We start from the raw sequence: 16,634 nt of genomic DNA, 5'->3' as shown, positions 1-16,634 counted from the left end.
GTGGGTGGGAGGAGGGGAGGGATCTCTCTATTCACTTCTTGCATGTTAAGGAGCTATCAAGCCCTGAGTGAAGCATTCAGATCACTTGTTGATGTTGCTCTGTAGCCATGTCAGCATTTCCTAGTGGCCCACCTAGCTGCAGGATAGTTCTCGTGAATCCCAATATGGCCTCCTTTCCGCTCAAGCCCAGATGCTCCTATCAGATAAAGACTAGGGGGCTCCAGCAAATCATCAGATGCTAGTTGACCTGGTATTAGCTCTTGTTCTTGATAAGCCAAGTTTTTGTTATGTCAGGTCTGACTTCATTTGGAGCAGCAAGTGATTAGGTTTGTGGAAATTGGCAACTTTCTCCAAGACAACTTCATCTTTCCTGCAGGTGTCATGAGACTCTTTGAACTAGAAGCTACAAGCCTCACAGATGAAAATTTTGAGGTCATCATAACCATCTTTGTCATAACCCATCTGAGGCTTATTGAGGTTCAGGAGCTGTCCAACAGATCACAGAGCAACCCCACACTCACACAAATGCACTCACACAAATGCACATGCAAGCCAGGGGAGCTGTCCAGCTCCAGATTAAAAAAGGAGCTGACCTAGATGAGCAATAAACGTCTAGTTTTGGTTGTTGTGGGTTTTTCATACTCTTTGGTTGTGTTCTGAAGGTTGTTCTTCTTAACGTTTCGCCAGTCTCTGTGGCCGGCATCTTCAGAGGACATCACTCTGTGCTCTGGTGTAGTTTGCTTGGGAGCTGAGTATTTATGGCTGTGAGATAGGCTTTTGTTCTTTTCAGGAGATGGGTGATTAGTGTGTCTTGTTGTGGGTGTATTGTTGCATCTTATTATCTTATTATAATCTCTCCACCTTATCACAACAATACACCCACAACAAAACACACTAATCACTCATCTCCTGAAAAGGACAAAAGCCTATCTCACAGCCATAAATACTCAACTCCCAAGCAAACTACACCAGAACACAGAGTGCTGTCCTCTGAAGATACTGGCCACAGAGACTGGTGAAAGATTAGGAAGAACAACCTTCAGAACACAGCCAAAGAGCCCGAAAAACTCACAACAACCATTAGATCCCAGCCGTGAAAGCCTTCACGAATACAATGTCTATTTTTGTTTTTAACCTTTAATTTAGACACTACGTCCTTCTCATGCCTTGCCTCTGTTTGGCTCCTTTGTGTGAAAACATACATACTGCCCCCCAGACTTCTTTTAATGTTATAAATAACTATGTAGATTTGCTAGGGGGATTGAATAGCAGAGTGCTTGCATTAATGTTTCCTGTAGGGATTGAAACCCACTTTTTTCTCTATTTGCTGGAGCATTAAACTAGGCACAGGCTGAATAGTTATCAAAATTGATTTGGAAAATCCACTGATAGGAAACCCTGATTCCTAATCTAGACAGCTGGCCATGCACTAGATTGCAGCACATGATCTGAAGAAGGAGAGAGGGGTTACAGCTACACCCTTAAGAGAGATGTTAACAGGTTGAAGAGAGAGAAAAGGCATAGTGAAAGAGACAGGAAATGGAAGTCAAGCAGTATTAAAATGCCTTCCATAAAATAATTAATTAATTAATTAATTAATTAATTAATTAATTAATTCTCTTGCTGGATCAGGACAAGAAAGTTTAATTAAAGCAGAACTGTGTGTTCTATCATGGTCAGGTTAAGAAGGGGTGTTAAGTATGCCGGAGGACAGATGTGGAGTACAGCTATGTCTCTTTAATGAAATCAGCTTGTGTAAAAATGACTGTACAGGCTACTGAAGGTCACATTATTTCCCCATTGAAACAGAGCCAAGCTGAAAAGCAGTAAGAAAGAACAGCAACTATATAACTGACAATCACATGTAAACCTTGTTTTACAGCAATTGTGACTTGACAATTAGTTACACTGATCCAGTTGGAAGAAATCATCCCATCCATATGCATGCTGAGGGACATAGTCGGGCAGTGTGCTCTGAATATGTATGGGCATATTATTGAATGACAATACAGGGCATGAGCTGTCGATACTCTTCCATCTTCGTGATGGGAATACATTTGGCAGTGTTAAGATTAAGGCAAAGAAGTTTGTGTTTACTCCAAGAGATGCAAGAAGGCCAGAGCAGCAGTGTGGAACCTCAAGAATCATCACTTCTATGTCTTGACTAATCTGCAGATAAAGTGACTGACTTAGAAAAGGGCTGCACCGCTTAACCTACATTTAGAATTCCCAAAGTACTGAACATATGCAGAGCCTGGAAATTTTACTGTTTGGGACTACAACTCCCACAATTCATTGGCCATTCCAGGGAGGGGGCATGCTTCCCTGACCCATACACTAGACTCCATTCCTCTCGCTATATTTGCATGGCAAGTGTCCTAGAGGCTCTTCTTAATTTTCCTATTTGTCTCCTGATGCTAATTGAGGAATTTGCTATGAGCAAATTAGAATATGTTGAGTAGGACAGCATGGGTAATAGAGTGGATTAATTAGTACCATTGAAATGTGATCACATTCTAAGTGAAAAGGGGAAAATGAGTTTTCAGTATCCTATACTGGTACACGCAAATAATAATCTGCTATATGTATCCAAATACACCTCATACTATTCAGTGAAGAGAGATTTCCTTGCCTTCCCAAATCTGAGAGCATCCGAGCTCCTGACTTTCCTAGGGAACAGCAATTGCCCTCCACCCCTTTCATCTTGTTGCTTCTCACTGAAGTTTGTTTGTTCAAGAAGAGCCATTTCAAGGTCACTGTGTTTCAGGATGTCCCCGAAAGCTGAAATGTTTTCCTCAGAGGTTTTTGAATACTACCATTCCCATTGCTTGACTATGTGTTTCAATTTAAAAGAGACTGGCTTGTTTGCTCTATATAGAGTGCAGAAGGCCATTGCCAGCAGATGATGGTAGACATCGCAGTAGAAAACCACCAAGAGAACTAACCCTTGATGTTGTGAATATATATGTGCTAGGGACAGCATCGGCATTGAGGTCTGTTGCCAGGTCTCTTCTCTGGATCCATACCTCTGTTGCATAGTCCCCGAACCCTTGACAGCTGCCAGGTTTGATTTCATTTATATTGATTAGGAACAAGAGGCCAGCTCTATGTTGAGCCATGATAAGTTTAGGAAAGGGGAACTTTCGGGTTCTCTATCAACAAACTGAATGGCTTGCCATGGCTGGTACTACCACCACCACCTTCACATTCACAAACGTTTACCAAAGAGTGTTATTGCTGCTTTGTTGCTGTAGCAAACCTGCGGGTAACACTCCTACATAACTCTCTGCCATGCTCATACGATGAACGGACAGAAAAGCAGAGCAGCATGATACAGCTGTGGGTTATTCCATCTTTGGCAATACAGCTGCTTCATTGTGAGCTATTTGGCTGAAGTTTTCTGGAACAAGTTTACATGTGTCCTAATGCCTACCTCTACTGCTGTCAACATACATGATGAGTTATGAAAGGCTAATGGTATTTTAAGTGTAACATTTTGCAGGTGTGAACGGTATACAAGGGCAAGGAAATAATAAGAACCAGCAAATAGACTATTTAGTCTTCTCACTGAGATATAAATGAAATCTATACATTTATGTGTCTTGGGTCCAACGTGTTGCTGTTTCAGAATGAATACAATGGAGAAATCCTGAGAGTTGAGGACTGAAATGAACATTGTGGTTTTAAAAATGTTAAAATCACACTTTATATTAAAAAAATCTACTCATGAAAATTTACTTAGGCAGCAATACATTATTAACTAGTGCTGTCATGAATGGTTAAGTAGGTGTTCTAGGATATGGCTTAACCTTCTAATGAATTGCTATGGTAGACACGATGGATTATGGGGTTTAAGTGCTTTGATACATTATTTACAACTTTTCATTGCCTGATTGAGTATTATGGACGGAAACTCACACATAAAACAGGGCATTTACCTACAGGAAGTGATCGGCTTTGTCTAGTTCAGAGTCTCAATGGGACTTGTCAACACCTCAGACAGCCTTCATTATGAAGAACGCAACCTTCTGTCTGGGAGGAGGATTTCTTTCCTGCAAATGGATAATGGAATGCCGGCTGGGAGGAGCCTCAACACTTCAGTGTCTGTCCTTGCATGAGAAATGCGGAGGCATCACTGGTACATATACATAGTTAGGACTGACAGCCACATTGCCAGGGATACAATAGCAGTGGCTGTTGGGAGGACAGGACTACCTGTTTTGTCTGAACCTTTCCAAATGTTCAGCTCTTCAGAGAGGCCCTTTTCAGAACTCCATGACCTATGGAGGTTTACTTCATTGGCACATGAGACAGGGCTTGCTGTGTTGGTCTTAGACTGTGTTAGACTGCAGAATGCCTCAAACCAGATGCCAAACCGATTCCTTTCAGTTAACCCAACTTCCCTCCAAGAATGTGATTTCTTTAGAGTTGTGAGCCTGAGCAGTCAGACTTGCATATTGCCTCTCTGTTTACTTTCCAAGGACCAATAACAAAGCAAAGCATGTTAAGTGCAAGAGACAGAAGTGAGGAAAAATGCATGATATGACAAGCAGATGTCTTTTATCAGTTGAGCAAGTGCTTCACCAAAAGATACCTTAGATGTATAATCTAGTTTTACTCTCACGATTGTAATTGGTTCCCACTCTAACTGCTTTTAAGAATTGTGGGGCACCGGGACTTTAAAATATTGAAAGGTTTTTACTGTTGTAATGATTTGATGGTTTTACATGTTATCCAACATGTGTTATATTTTTTAGAAATATAAAAATCTAATTGATAAATAAGTACCGCAAGTATTTCGCTGATAATAACTTGGAGCATGTCCAGACAGGCATATAGCTCACTATTTGGATCGCTTCTGGTGTTGTTTGGTTTGAATCAAATTACGGTATGCACACATGTTTTGACTGAGACGAATTCAACCCACCCCTGTTTAGATCTGGCCTGCTCTTTTTTGACATAGTGTTAGGGCTAGTTCTTTTTTGTTTGTTTGTTTGTTTGTTTTTCAAGATTCGGAGTGCTCCTATAATTATCTCATTCTGCAGCCTGTATTATATATAGATTATATAAATATAATATCATATATAATCCTATTGAGATACATGAGCGGTAGCATGTGTATCATGTGCTAGCTAGATACATGGTTGTTGTGTTACGTCAGTTGCTCTATTGAACAAAATAAAAGAAAGAAGCGAGTGTCATTAATTGAAGGGGTGGTGTGGGGAATGGGAGTTATCCAAAGACCCAACTGGACCCTACTCGTGGAAGAAGAAATATTGATCAGGGTGAATAGAATGATTGCTCAAGTGAGAGATAAACTACGTTGCTCTGAAGATAAGAGCCTTTTAAACACAAACCACTCCAACCTCCCCTGTCAGGACACTCGGAGAGTCTACAGTATCAGAACAACTCTGGATGACTTACAACAGAATTCTGCAAACAGATCAGCGGCATGACGGCTCAGTTCAAAGCTGCCCTTTGCTACTCGTGAAATAATGGATGTATAATTGTTAGTTATATGATGCAAAGCTGGCTCCTGTTGCTTTTGTTTCTATATGCAATTATCCCACAGTGATTTGCTTGCTTTATATGAAGCAAAGTCATTTCTCTGCCAAAGTTCTGGTCTGCAAATTTGCAAAACAGGCAGCAAGCATTCCAGCGCAACAATGGCAGTCTGTCATTTCCAGGTGATAGAACTCCTGCTATTATAGTGTAAATAAAACATTTTAAACGGGTGCTGAAGCAGATTGGCTTTGATGTGCTTTGGTGTTTTTTTAAAAAAGAGTCAACTTCAACATTCATTCTTTCCATCTAAATTGTCGACCCCCAATTGTTGGCTTGTTGTATTGTCTCTTGAAGTAGTTCCGCAAAAAGGTGGAGGGTGCATTCTTTAGTTCTGCACAGGTTGTCACTGTCTTTGTAGAAGAGCCAAAGGGCTCAGGAATCTCAGTATTTAAACATGACTTGACTGATGACCACCGAATTACACTGCTTAAGCTCTGGCTATTGAAGTCTTGGAGCTGGTTTTGGTCTTAATGCACTGCTGTCCCAGGTTTTCCTGCATCTGTTCAGTATGCTACAAAGTGTGCATCTGAATCAGAAATGGATAGTAGTACTTTATGAGTGGTCTCCATCTGTGCTACTGCATTAGGCCAAAATAAATCCAGTACAGGCAAGCGTTTATTTTTGATGTCTATGTTGCAACTTTGCTGTGATCTCTGATGTCACAGTTGCATACTTGGTAGAATGCATGTTTCAGTACTCTCTGAAACTATTCCCACACCGATCCATTCCATGGCCAACAATACTATTCTAAATGACTAAGGAGGATGTTCTCAGCCTTGGGTACCGAGATGTTCTTGGACTACAACTCCCAGAAATCCTGACCAGCACAGCTAGCAGTGAAGGCTTCTGGAAATTTTAGTCTAAGAACATCTGGACTAAGGAAACTTCAAGTTGGGCAGATGTTATGTCAAATGTCTATTGGAAAAAAACAAGTGGTCAATGTGTTTTCAGAGAGGAAAGTGGCAAGCCATTTATCCAATACTGTAATAAAATTAGGATGGTTGATGCTGAATCATTTTTGAGATGAGGATCACCAACATGGATGTTTATGCGCTGGGCGCCCATGGATCTTGTTGGCGTGCTCTTGGCTGTGCCACTATGATTCCCACAGTAGAAAGCATTGTGATATTTTTATATTTGGTAGTTTGTGTGTTGTGGGCAGGGTAGGAGATTGTGATGTGAGCATCTTTTTGTCAGTGTGAGTGGATTGGCTCCTTCAATGTCAGGTGACTTAGAGGTATCTCCATAAGGTCTTCATAAGCCTCACAACCTTCCTATACCATTTCCATATAGGGTTGCCAGGTCAACAGTTTCCCATTCCCTGAGATTTCAGGGAGAAATCCTTAAGTCCCCTGAGATATCACAAAGGGTCTGCCCTTGGGATGTCACTGGAGGCACATTATTGTGAAAAATAATGTGTGTGTGCAAGAGATAATGAGTGAGGGAGGGAGGGAGAGAATGTGGACTTCCTGCACAATGTTCTAAATGCATATTATGCATAGAACACATGTACAGAACTTTGTACTAAATTAGTGGTTCCTGACATCATTTGGAAGTGGAGAGGAGATGGGTGTGCAGGCATTAAAGTCACCAAACATGCATGTGTGTAAGTGTGTACGTATGCATGTATGTATTTGACTTTTTATCCCACCCACTTAATGGCCAGCTTTCTTGGGCTCTAGCACTAGTCGCTCTGAGATAATTTTTTTGTGCCTAAAGACCAAGGGCAACAAAAACTTTTGCCCAAGCCCTGAAATTTGACAGCCTTGTCTATATATCATTTAATCCTCATTACATCACCACACTGCCCATTGATGTGTGGGCACAGGCAATGTTGCTATGGGCATTTGGGGTTCAGAGGTGCTTTGTTTCGGTTGTCCTATGTGTTTAGATGTCCTGTGTGTTTCTCCTCTTGTTCTGGGATGAATGACTATAAGGTAAATTATGCTGGTATAACAATTGCAATATTTTTCTCCAAGGTATACTGAGATGTGGGAATTCTCTATTTATCCATGAACAAGATCTGAGTATGCTGCTAATCCTTAGTAAAAATACCACTTTTATGAACTTTTCATGAATTTACATCTAACAGTTCCATTTCCATTTAAAAAACAGTATGGGATCTAAACCCACAGGCTATCAGATTAGTGATGTAGAAACAAAACTGAACAGCTTTTCCTCCATTTGTATCAGGGCACATGGGTAGCAATGCAAACATTTAATCTTTTTTACAAAGAACACCCCCTTGGGAAGGGGTGGTCAGGGATATTTTTCAGAATGCAAGATATGATAGTATAATGAAGTTGAATATGCTGCTCATGAACAAAAGTCATTTATGTTGGGGAATGTATCTGAACGGCAACGGACTAGACACTTCCTCCTCAAAGATCTAGTATCTTTTGCCTGGTCTGAGACAGGAGTTTTGAAACAATTTGAGGTCTAATCTCTTGATTCTTCTGTATTGTAAAGAGATACAGATAAAAGATGCAGCATTGCTTCTGGGGGTTATGCTCTGCTGCACTGCGCATCTGACATCAGTAATTCAACAGACTTGGCTCTGACTGTAATTTTACAATGTACAGTATTGATATATTCCAACTATTAACTATGTGTAATATAGAAACTGTCCTATATTTATTTTGATCTGATCTTTGTCCTAAGTAAAGAAACTGATTTATTTATTAATATTGTAAGCTACTATGATCCTTCAGATATTTTGGACTGCCGTTTCCATTAACCTCATCCAGGAAAGCCAACAGTCAGAGATTTTTGGAATTCACCCCCAAAACTTGTGCAGAGCTAAAGATTCCCCAAAGCACCCCAGTCCAAGAAACTTGGATCCCAGCACTGGTGATAACCTATATACAGCATGTAGTAAGTTCTGTGTTGCCTTAAGCTTCTTTCCTGCATAGATGCAACATGTGGGAATTCACTGTCAATTTATTTGTGGTGACTTCTTTCAAGTGATTAACATGTAATACATTCATTCCCTCCTGTTAAAATCAATGGAACTTAACTTTGAGTGGAATGTGCCCTCAGTCATTAGAAGCTGAATAGACAGAAGTAGCAGAGAGAATATCAAGAAGTTATACACGGTTCAGATTTTACCTTAGTCATCAACTTAATCAATTATGTTAAGCTGGCCACTTCCCACCACTGCAGCTCAGCCCTCACACTCTTTATACCAGGAGCTGGCAACCTGGGACTCTTCAGATGTTTTGGACTGCAACTTCCAGTGATCTTAACCACTCATTATGTTGGCTAATGTGACTTCCATTTCAAAACACCTGGAGCAACTCTGTCTTCCACGCATACATACACAGCCGATGACCAGGACATCTTATGAACAGACTCGTCCTGCCTGAACTGTAACACTGAAGCTTTCTTCCCGCTCTCAGAGATGCAACAGGTAGACACAAAGGACAGGACCTTCGCTATGGCAGTGGCATGAATCTGGAACACCCCCAAATTATGTTTTACAAAATCCTTTCTTACTGACATTCAGAATGGCTTTGAAGACAGTGTTTACTACATAGGGCCTCTTCCTCCTCCCTTTATACATCAGCTATGTCCCATACTTTTTTGCTATTTCATCACTGCTTTTATTGGTAGCTCCTGTATGTCTTGTTTTACTGTGGATTGGTTTGCATTTTTTTAAAAAAAAAATTGCTAAATTCAACAGCAGATGGCAAAATCAGCCAGGGGTCACATGATACAACTTATGATCCATCAATTTATTTCTATTCTTTTTTGGGCAAAGGTTGGGAAAGGTCATTTATTCTTTGTACTCCTCAAATGGAAAAGGGTTAAAAATAGTTAATTTTTGTGAAAGAGTGCAGCTTACTAGACTCTTTTTCTCCCTCCTCCTCATGCACACAAATTATTTCACAGTACACTGGTATTTGTTTTCATGATCATCATTCTCTATGTATTTTGAGTTTATGCTTACCATTTTAGTGAGGCTTTCTCTTAAACTATTCAGTTTACTTGTGTCTGCTCCTATCTAGCAAAACTGGGATTTATTTTAAGTTCTTCTCAAACATGCAACTGACTGGCATCATTTGTATAGGAAGGGCTGTGTTTGTGCCTCACTGATTCCACCAGATGTCACTATAGGTCAAGAACATCTTCTTTCGCAGGGTGGGGAGGTGGATTTAAAAAAAAAAAAGACAGAAAAAAGCATATTACCTGATCTGCCCTGTGGGCTTTCCTAGATGGTGAAAAAAAATGTTTGCACAATATTTCATTTTCTCTACACCTTTTAATTTATTTGTTTATTCCTGTACTCTGCCTTTCCACGCATCCCAAAGACCATCAAGGAGGCTAGCAATAAAAAGAATGCATATTAAACATATAATCTTATGGAAAGAGGTAATAAAGAAAAATACACAATCAGACCACAACACTTCTTTGAAAGCATAGTTTAATATAACAACCACATTTAAAATGAAAGGAGTAGCCAGCAGCTACCCAGTTAGCTCCTTTTGTGCCTAAATGAGCTTACTGTATATGCCAAAGCCATGCCTGAACAGATGTGTCATCATTGCCTGTTGGGGAAGGCAGCTCTCCTCAGTCCTAGGCAGAAGAGCCATCGGCGAGGCATGCTTGGATTTTCATTCCAGCAAAAGGCTGCACTTCCCCAATCCTGGTCTACAATGTGTGTTTTAAGGTCAAAGTGCTGCTGCTGTTGTTGATGTGCTGCCGCCACTACAGTAAAAGTATGCAGCAAAACAGCAAATGTGATGGAGGTACGGGTAAGATGTAGCCTGTCAAAGGGGCAGCAGCTACTACCATCATCCCACCCCCAGAAGCTGCCCACTCTTGAAGTGGTTCTCAATAATTTCAGATCCATGTTTTCCCAGCCCTACCTGGAGATGCCAGCCTTTGAACACGGGGTTATTTGCATGCAGAAGATGTGCTCAGCCATAGGGCCAAGCGTTCCTTGTTGAATAACAATAGCATCGGTGCTGTGTTATTGCCTTTTTTAAAAAAATTGTTGTTATGTGCCATCAAGTCAGAGCTGACTTATGGTGACCCTAATATGGCTTTCTAGGCAAATGAGACACTGAAGGAGCCATTTTACCAGTTCCATACCCTCAAGGGGCTTCCATGACTGAGCAGGGATTCAAACTCAGGCCTCCTGAGCTCTACTCTGTCACTCAACCACACTGGGTTTCCCTTTTTAAAGAATGCCTCTCTTTATAGCTGGACCTCCATACCACCTCCCTGACAAATCACCTTTGAAATAGAGGGAACCTATAACCATTGTTTGGCGAGGTTGCATTTGAGGCCTACAGCTCGTAAAAATACAGGAGACAAAAAAAGAGACAAATATCCCACTGAGATATTTGTGGTAGCTTTTTGGATTTCAGCCAGAGGCTCTTTGGAGACTTATTTTTGACATGGTTTGCAGTGTATAGTTTTCTGCTGAATGAACTGTAATTAACAAGACAGAGAGGAAGAGTGTTTATCAGGATTTGGCCGTTGGACTGTTGCTACTTAATCTTGGACCAGCTTACCCAGCACCATATTGTTAGACCCATGAGAACCTGTCCATTTATTTTCATTTATCCACATTTTGACTTCCGCCACAGCTCTGCTGCTGACTACAGCCTTTGGCTTTGAGTTAGGAGGAGCAGCCTTGTAGCCGGCTAGCATCTGTTTCAGCTTTCATCCTTCAAGAATGCAAGCATTAATCATTACAAACGGAGTGTGAAAGGGAGCGGGCGGGGTGTGGAGACCAGAAAGGTCTGACTGTACATGTTCTTCTGAATACTGTGTGATAAACGTCTCTCAGGTTCTGTCCACATAGAAGCTGGCAGGACGTGGAAGTGGATTTCGTTTGCTGATCCCCTGGCTTAAAGACGGCGATAGAAAGAAATCTTTTCCTTTTCCTCATTTTAGGGTGATGACATGCAACCTCTGCTAGCCACATTTGTGTTATCCGTTTTAGAGCAAACAAATGAATGTATCTGCTCTGTTTAGACTGCTCCCCCTTCTCCTGTTCTTTTCATGCCCTACAGCACATCTTGTGTTCCTGTTGAATGGAAGCAGTTTCTCTTGTGAAGCTGAAAGAAAAAGGGGAAAATGCAGCTCTCATGCAAACTAAGGCTTTGCAAAGCCCTGCATGAACCAAGACACAGTAGGGCCCCTTCTGACTCCTTCCTGACCTGTGACTGCTGCTCTTGGTCCTGTTTTCAAATGCTCACCATGACAGTCCATCAGTGTCTGGCCGTTGTACGATAGCAAGGAAGGGCTAGGCGAGAATGACGGAGCCAGCTGGCAGGATTCCAAACAAAACTAGGAGCGGGGGATTCTGGACTGAACCACAGATGAATAGTGTGTGTCTGTGTATGTGCGTGCACGTGTGTGCGCACATGTGTGTGTCTGTGTGTGTGTCTCTGTGTGCGATGAATTAAGAAGGAACATGGATTAGGAAGGAACACTGAAGATACTTCAAGAAGCTGAGAAGTGGGTGGTCCAGGAAAGGACAGCAATAAAGTCTGAGTAAAAAGTGACCAGAATTCTGTGAGATCTGGAAATCAAATGGAATTGTTTCCTAGCTTTGTTGCTTTGTTCCATTTCTATGTCGTCAGAACATTACTGAAGAATTTTTGCTTTTATTTTACACCACCTAGGCTGCAATTAATTTTCTAGAAATTCTGGTTTAGATGCCTGGAAATCAATAGAATATGCTAGCCATTCATTATTTTAAAGAACTTACAGATCAGCTTTGTGAGTCTTACAGATCAGCAGACATGAATGCTTCAGCTGGCTTTTACGTCTAAACTGTCCTTCTCGTTTAGTCCCTCGGTTCTTCTTGTGCGATACTTCCTTGCTATGGCCAGCGGTGGGCAAGGAGACCGTTTCAAGAAACATTGTTAGAAATAACCTCTATTGTTATTTCTGTGTGAAAGCCTGGAAGCAGATTATTGGAAAAACTAGACTATTGGAGGAAATGGACGAGTGTCCTATAAAATGTTATTTTCTCAACCGTACACAATTACATTTAATGAGTGCATATGCTCTACAGCATTCTAGGTGACACTTTCTTCAAGCCTGCTTGTGTGAAGCGGGGCGGGGTGAGGACTCTGCAGCCAAGCAACATTCACCTATAAATATTCATTGGAAACTGTGGCTGTTTGTGATTGCAGCAGAGGCTGTGGAACAGAAGAAAACTGCCAGAGAAGAAAACAGGATGCGATCAGATCTGTGGAACACATGCACACTTCTCCTTTAGTTCTTTCCTTCTGAAGGCAATGCAAGCTACCTGTGGAATTTGTTTCATGCCATGAGATGAATCCTGACCAGATGGAGGCATTGTTGACGGAAGATTCTTAGGGCTCGCCATGCCACAGAAGGCAATTGAGCCAGCTACTGCAAGCCGTGATTTTGGGTGTCATGAATCCGCAGCCAATCTTAAGCTATTTAATGTGTTCCTGATGTATTTTTGACACCCAGGCGCTTCTGCCAAAACCACTTGGCTGCCTTTGGATCCTGTGAAGCTTGATTTGGATGGGTTAGGTGCTCCATTTGTTGCTCTGGCTCATGTGGCAACATATCTTGGTCTGGTCCTGGCAGTTCTCATATCCAAGAATTCAGCACACGCCCTACTCAAGACACGAGTTGCATTCCCCTTGAACAAACAGGTAAGTAGCTTTCAGGTAGCTTGGATGTGTTGTTTGCTAGCTATCTAAAGGACTGACTAGCTAGAAAGTTTAATTGATTTTATCTGTTTTGGAGTCGGGCTGAGTTGCAGCCCCCCTTGGCCTTTAGATTGCTGTTACCATCCACACCACAGGCAAAGCAGCACAAGTTGAATTGTTAGGAAAAAATGGCAAAAAAATGATGAATAAACACAGAAAGAGGCAGAGCTGATTCACATTCAGCTGAGTCTTGTTGCCATCAAGAAAAACATTGAATCTAACAGTGCCAACTCTGACACAACAGTTGCATTATTTGCCAGTGCAGTTGTCCCCATGAGTCTGGTACGGAGCCAGGAATCATCTTCATTCTATTTGCCTTTGCAGCTTCTGCAATGTTGCCTCAGGTGCTTCTACAGTGGGTTGGATACAGATACAGTGATACTCTGAATTGACCCATTAAAATCAGAGGCCTACCTTAATCATAGCTAAAAAGCTACCATAATTTTACTAAATCTACTTGAGATATGATGAAATCTTGATCCACTCTAGGATTCTCCCAGAGTTAAATATTACTTTCCCTTGTAAAGCACCAATCAGGTGACCATCTTGTACAGAAGTCTAAAGAAGACATCTGCTTTTCTCAGAGTCGGAGCACTGAATACAAGTAGGGGTGCAGTTGCTTGATGTGGCCCAGTGCCTGCTCACATGGTGAATTTCTTTATATTAATAATCCTTAATAGAATTTAGGAGGTGGTGAGTTAAAGGGCTAGATAAGGTACGAGTGGAAGATGTGTCTTGCTCAGGAGACCTGAATCTTTTGACAAAATATTTGAAGAGCAGAAAATTGTACAGTATTAGTTCCAGGATGATATTTCCTGTTTTGTTGATGGGAATGTGCAAGTTGGAAACATTATTATTTTATATTTGCTTCACATCAATCACAGCACAGGCTTTATTTACTATAGGCACAGATCTTTGTCACAAAGCCCCTAGTGAATAATGCAACAATCCCTCTCCCTCCCCCATTTGCTCAGAGTGACCATAGTGGTGATCTTCTGCCTAGGCAGCAGTGAACTAATATTGGACATTTCATTTTTTTTTTATTCTTCCAAATTTCAAATGGCAATAATTATAAAATATTCTGCTCATGAGCAGGGAGAGCTGAAACATGGCCTGAAGCTTAGTTGTAATATTGAAGCAGACAATAATCGTGATCCCAAAAGGAGGCAAAAGATTGATGGTTTGAAAATAAAAGATGTGTGCATAATCTAGATCTGCTGATGTGGCATGCAGCTGGGGGAGGGGAGTAAAATAAAGGAAGTTATAGTAACTATAAATAACTGTCTCCGGTAGAGATTGGAAGCACCACCTGCCCCAATTACACAAATTGTAGTTATCACACAATACCACTGATTTATCTACATGACCATTCTCTTGCCAGAATTACATCTCAGTCCAATGTCTTCTGTGATGATCCACATTCCAAAGTTTTAAAATTACATAGGGTTTGATAAATTAGAATTGTTATGTCTATGTAGGTCAGAGAGATTTCAAAAGATGAGGAAGACAAAGTATAATTAGGTTTGTTGTTGTTTAGTCATTAAGTCATGTGCGACTCTTCATGACCCCGTGGGCCAGAGCAGGCCAGGCCCTCCTGTCTTCCACTGCCTCCCGGAGTTTGATCAAATTCATGTTGGTAGCTTCGATAACACTGTCCATCCATCTCGTCCTCTGTCGTCCCCTTCTCCTCTTGCCTTCACACTTTCCCAACATCAGGGCCTTTTCCAGGGAGTCTTCTCTTCTCATGAGATGGCCAAAGTATTGGTTAATTGGGTTAATTAAATAGGTTAACTAATTAAATATAAAGATACTACTAGATGTAAGGTGATTGTAGTTGCAACACAGACTGATAAGGAAGTGCTACAAGTAAGAGAATGACCAGCTTCTCCTGCGAAGTGCTCTGGAGAAAGGATTCTCAATTTCATGTTTTAGGTTTGATCTTCTGGAAGCCTCAGACAGCATGGCCAATGGTCAGGGTTATTGGGAGCTGAACTAAAACATGTCTGGAAAGCTGAAGGTTGAGAGCCACTGCTTTAGAGGACTCAATTAACTGCTCTAGAAAGGATTATACTGCATTCTGATTGGCAGATCCTCCTCTTCCTGATCATCTCTGGGATCACTCTTTGCAGCTGGATTTTCTACCAATTCCATAATAAGAAAGAAATCTCGGGGACAGGTCTCATGGAGATCAAGAAGGACCTCCACCACTGTTTCTGGATTCTCCACTGCTGTCTTTTGCCCTTGAGGCCTTGAAAGGGGACAATAAGGAGAGAAGATGGCATTGAGGAAGGAATCAGGATTACCGATGGGAGTATTCGTATTCGTACAAATACCCCCCACAGGTGGAGATAACAAGGGTCCGGCTCCATGGGGCTGGATGATCCACTCACAATTCCGCTGCTGCCATGACTGCCACGGAGCCTTCCAATGGCTCCAGAGATCGTGTTCAGCTTGCCACTCCTGGCAGGAGGCGGGACGACAAGCCTCTCTGCTAAATCAAAGAGTGGCTCATCAAATGTGACCTCCAGAGCCATTGGAAGGCTCAGCAGCAGTCGTGGCAGTGGCAGAATCATGAGTGGACTGTCCGGCCCCATAGGGCCAGACCCTCATTATCTCAACCTGTGGGGGGTATTTCTATATGAATATGACTACCCCCATCTCTAAATTCAGGATATAATGAGAAGGTCTAATAGGATGGAGGCCAATGCTTTAGAGCTTGAAGTCTCCTTCTAGGTCCTCAGTTCTACACCTTATTCTCAGAAACATCTCTCTCTCTCTCTCTCTCTCTCTCTCTCTCTCTCTCTCTCTGACAACTGTGCTTAGCTAACTCTGACTGGGCAGGACTACTTGAAATAGGAGTTTCTCCCGACATATTTGTTAAATTCCTCATGGCTTACCATACTAAATCTATTTTAGCTATACTTTAGACTGCCACCTTTTGTCATAAGACGACAAAAATTGCTGCTACGCCTTAGAGAAGAAACGGTTGGTACAGTCTCAGGGGACAGCCGATCTCTTGTGGGAGGGTGAACGTTGTTTGTGGCTTTTTGTTCCTCCTCTTAATTACCTGAGAGAGCTGTAGCAATTCTGCAATTAGGAAACCAACGTAATAGTACCAGTACCTGTTTTCTGAAATGTAAAAGAAACCAGCAAGGTAGTGAGGAATTCTTTTTGCTTGTGTAGACAGAAGAAGCAAATACCCTCACCTTTCACAAATCGCCCACTGTGTCGAACCATGCCTTTGAGCATTTTAGCCAATAAATTCATCTGGAAACATTCAAAGGTAGAATTGCAAAGCTTCCGTCTGATTAAGAACTGTATTGCATGTGGGTTTGGGTGTGGTTGGGAGGCTGTAATGTTCAT

The 16,634-nt window shown here is 41.6% G+C and overlaps 1 protein-coding gene across 2 annotated transcripts in view; it reads left to right on the top strand.

Moving 5' to 3' along the window:
* OSBPL5 (oxysterol binding protein like 5) overlaps window positions 1-16,634 on the top strand; it is a 192,882-nt gene that overhangs the window by 3,809 nt on the left and 172,439 nt on the right. The window contains exon 1 of one of the 2 annotated variants that reach the window (XM_072985680.2): window positions 12,617-13,214. The exons of the other annotated variant lie outside the window; for it this stretch is intronic. The gene's annotated coding sequence lies outside the window, so the exon portion shown is untranslated. Of the gene's footprint in view, window positions 1-12,616; window positions 13,215-16,634 lie in introns of those variants that run through there. 2 annotated transcript variants of the gene reach the window in all.

This window comes from Pogona vitticeps, chromosome 1, assembly GCF_051106095.1.
Source record: "Pogona vitticeps strain Pit_001003342236 chromosome 1, PviZW2.1, whole genome shotgun sequence".
NCBI classification, from domain to species: domain Eukaryota; kingdom Metazoa; phylum Chordata; class Lepidosauria; order Squamata; family Agamidae; genus Pogona; species Pogona vitticeps.
Note: the sequence above shows the minus strand (reverse complement) of the source record. Positions and strands in the feature narration are given on the sequence as shown.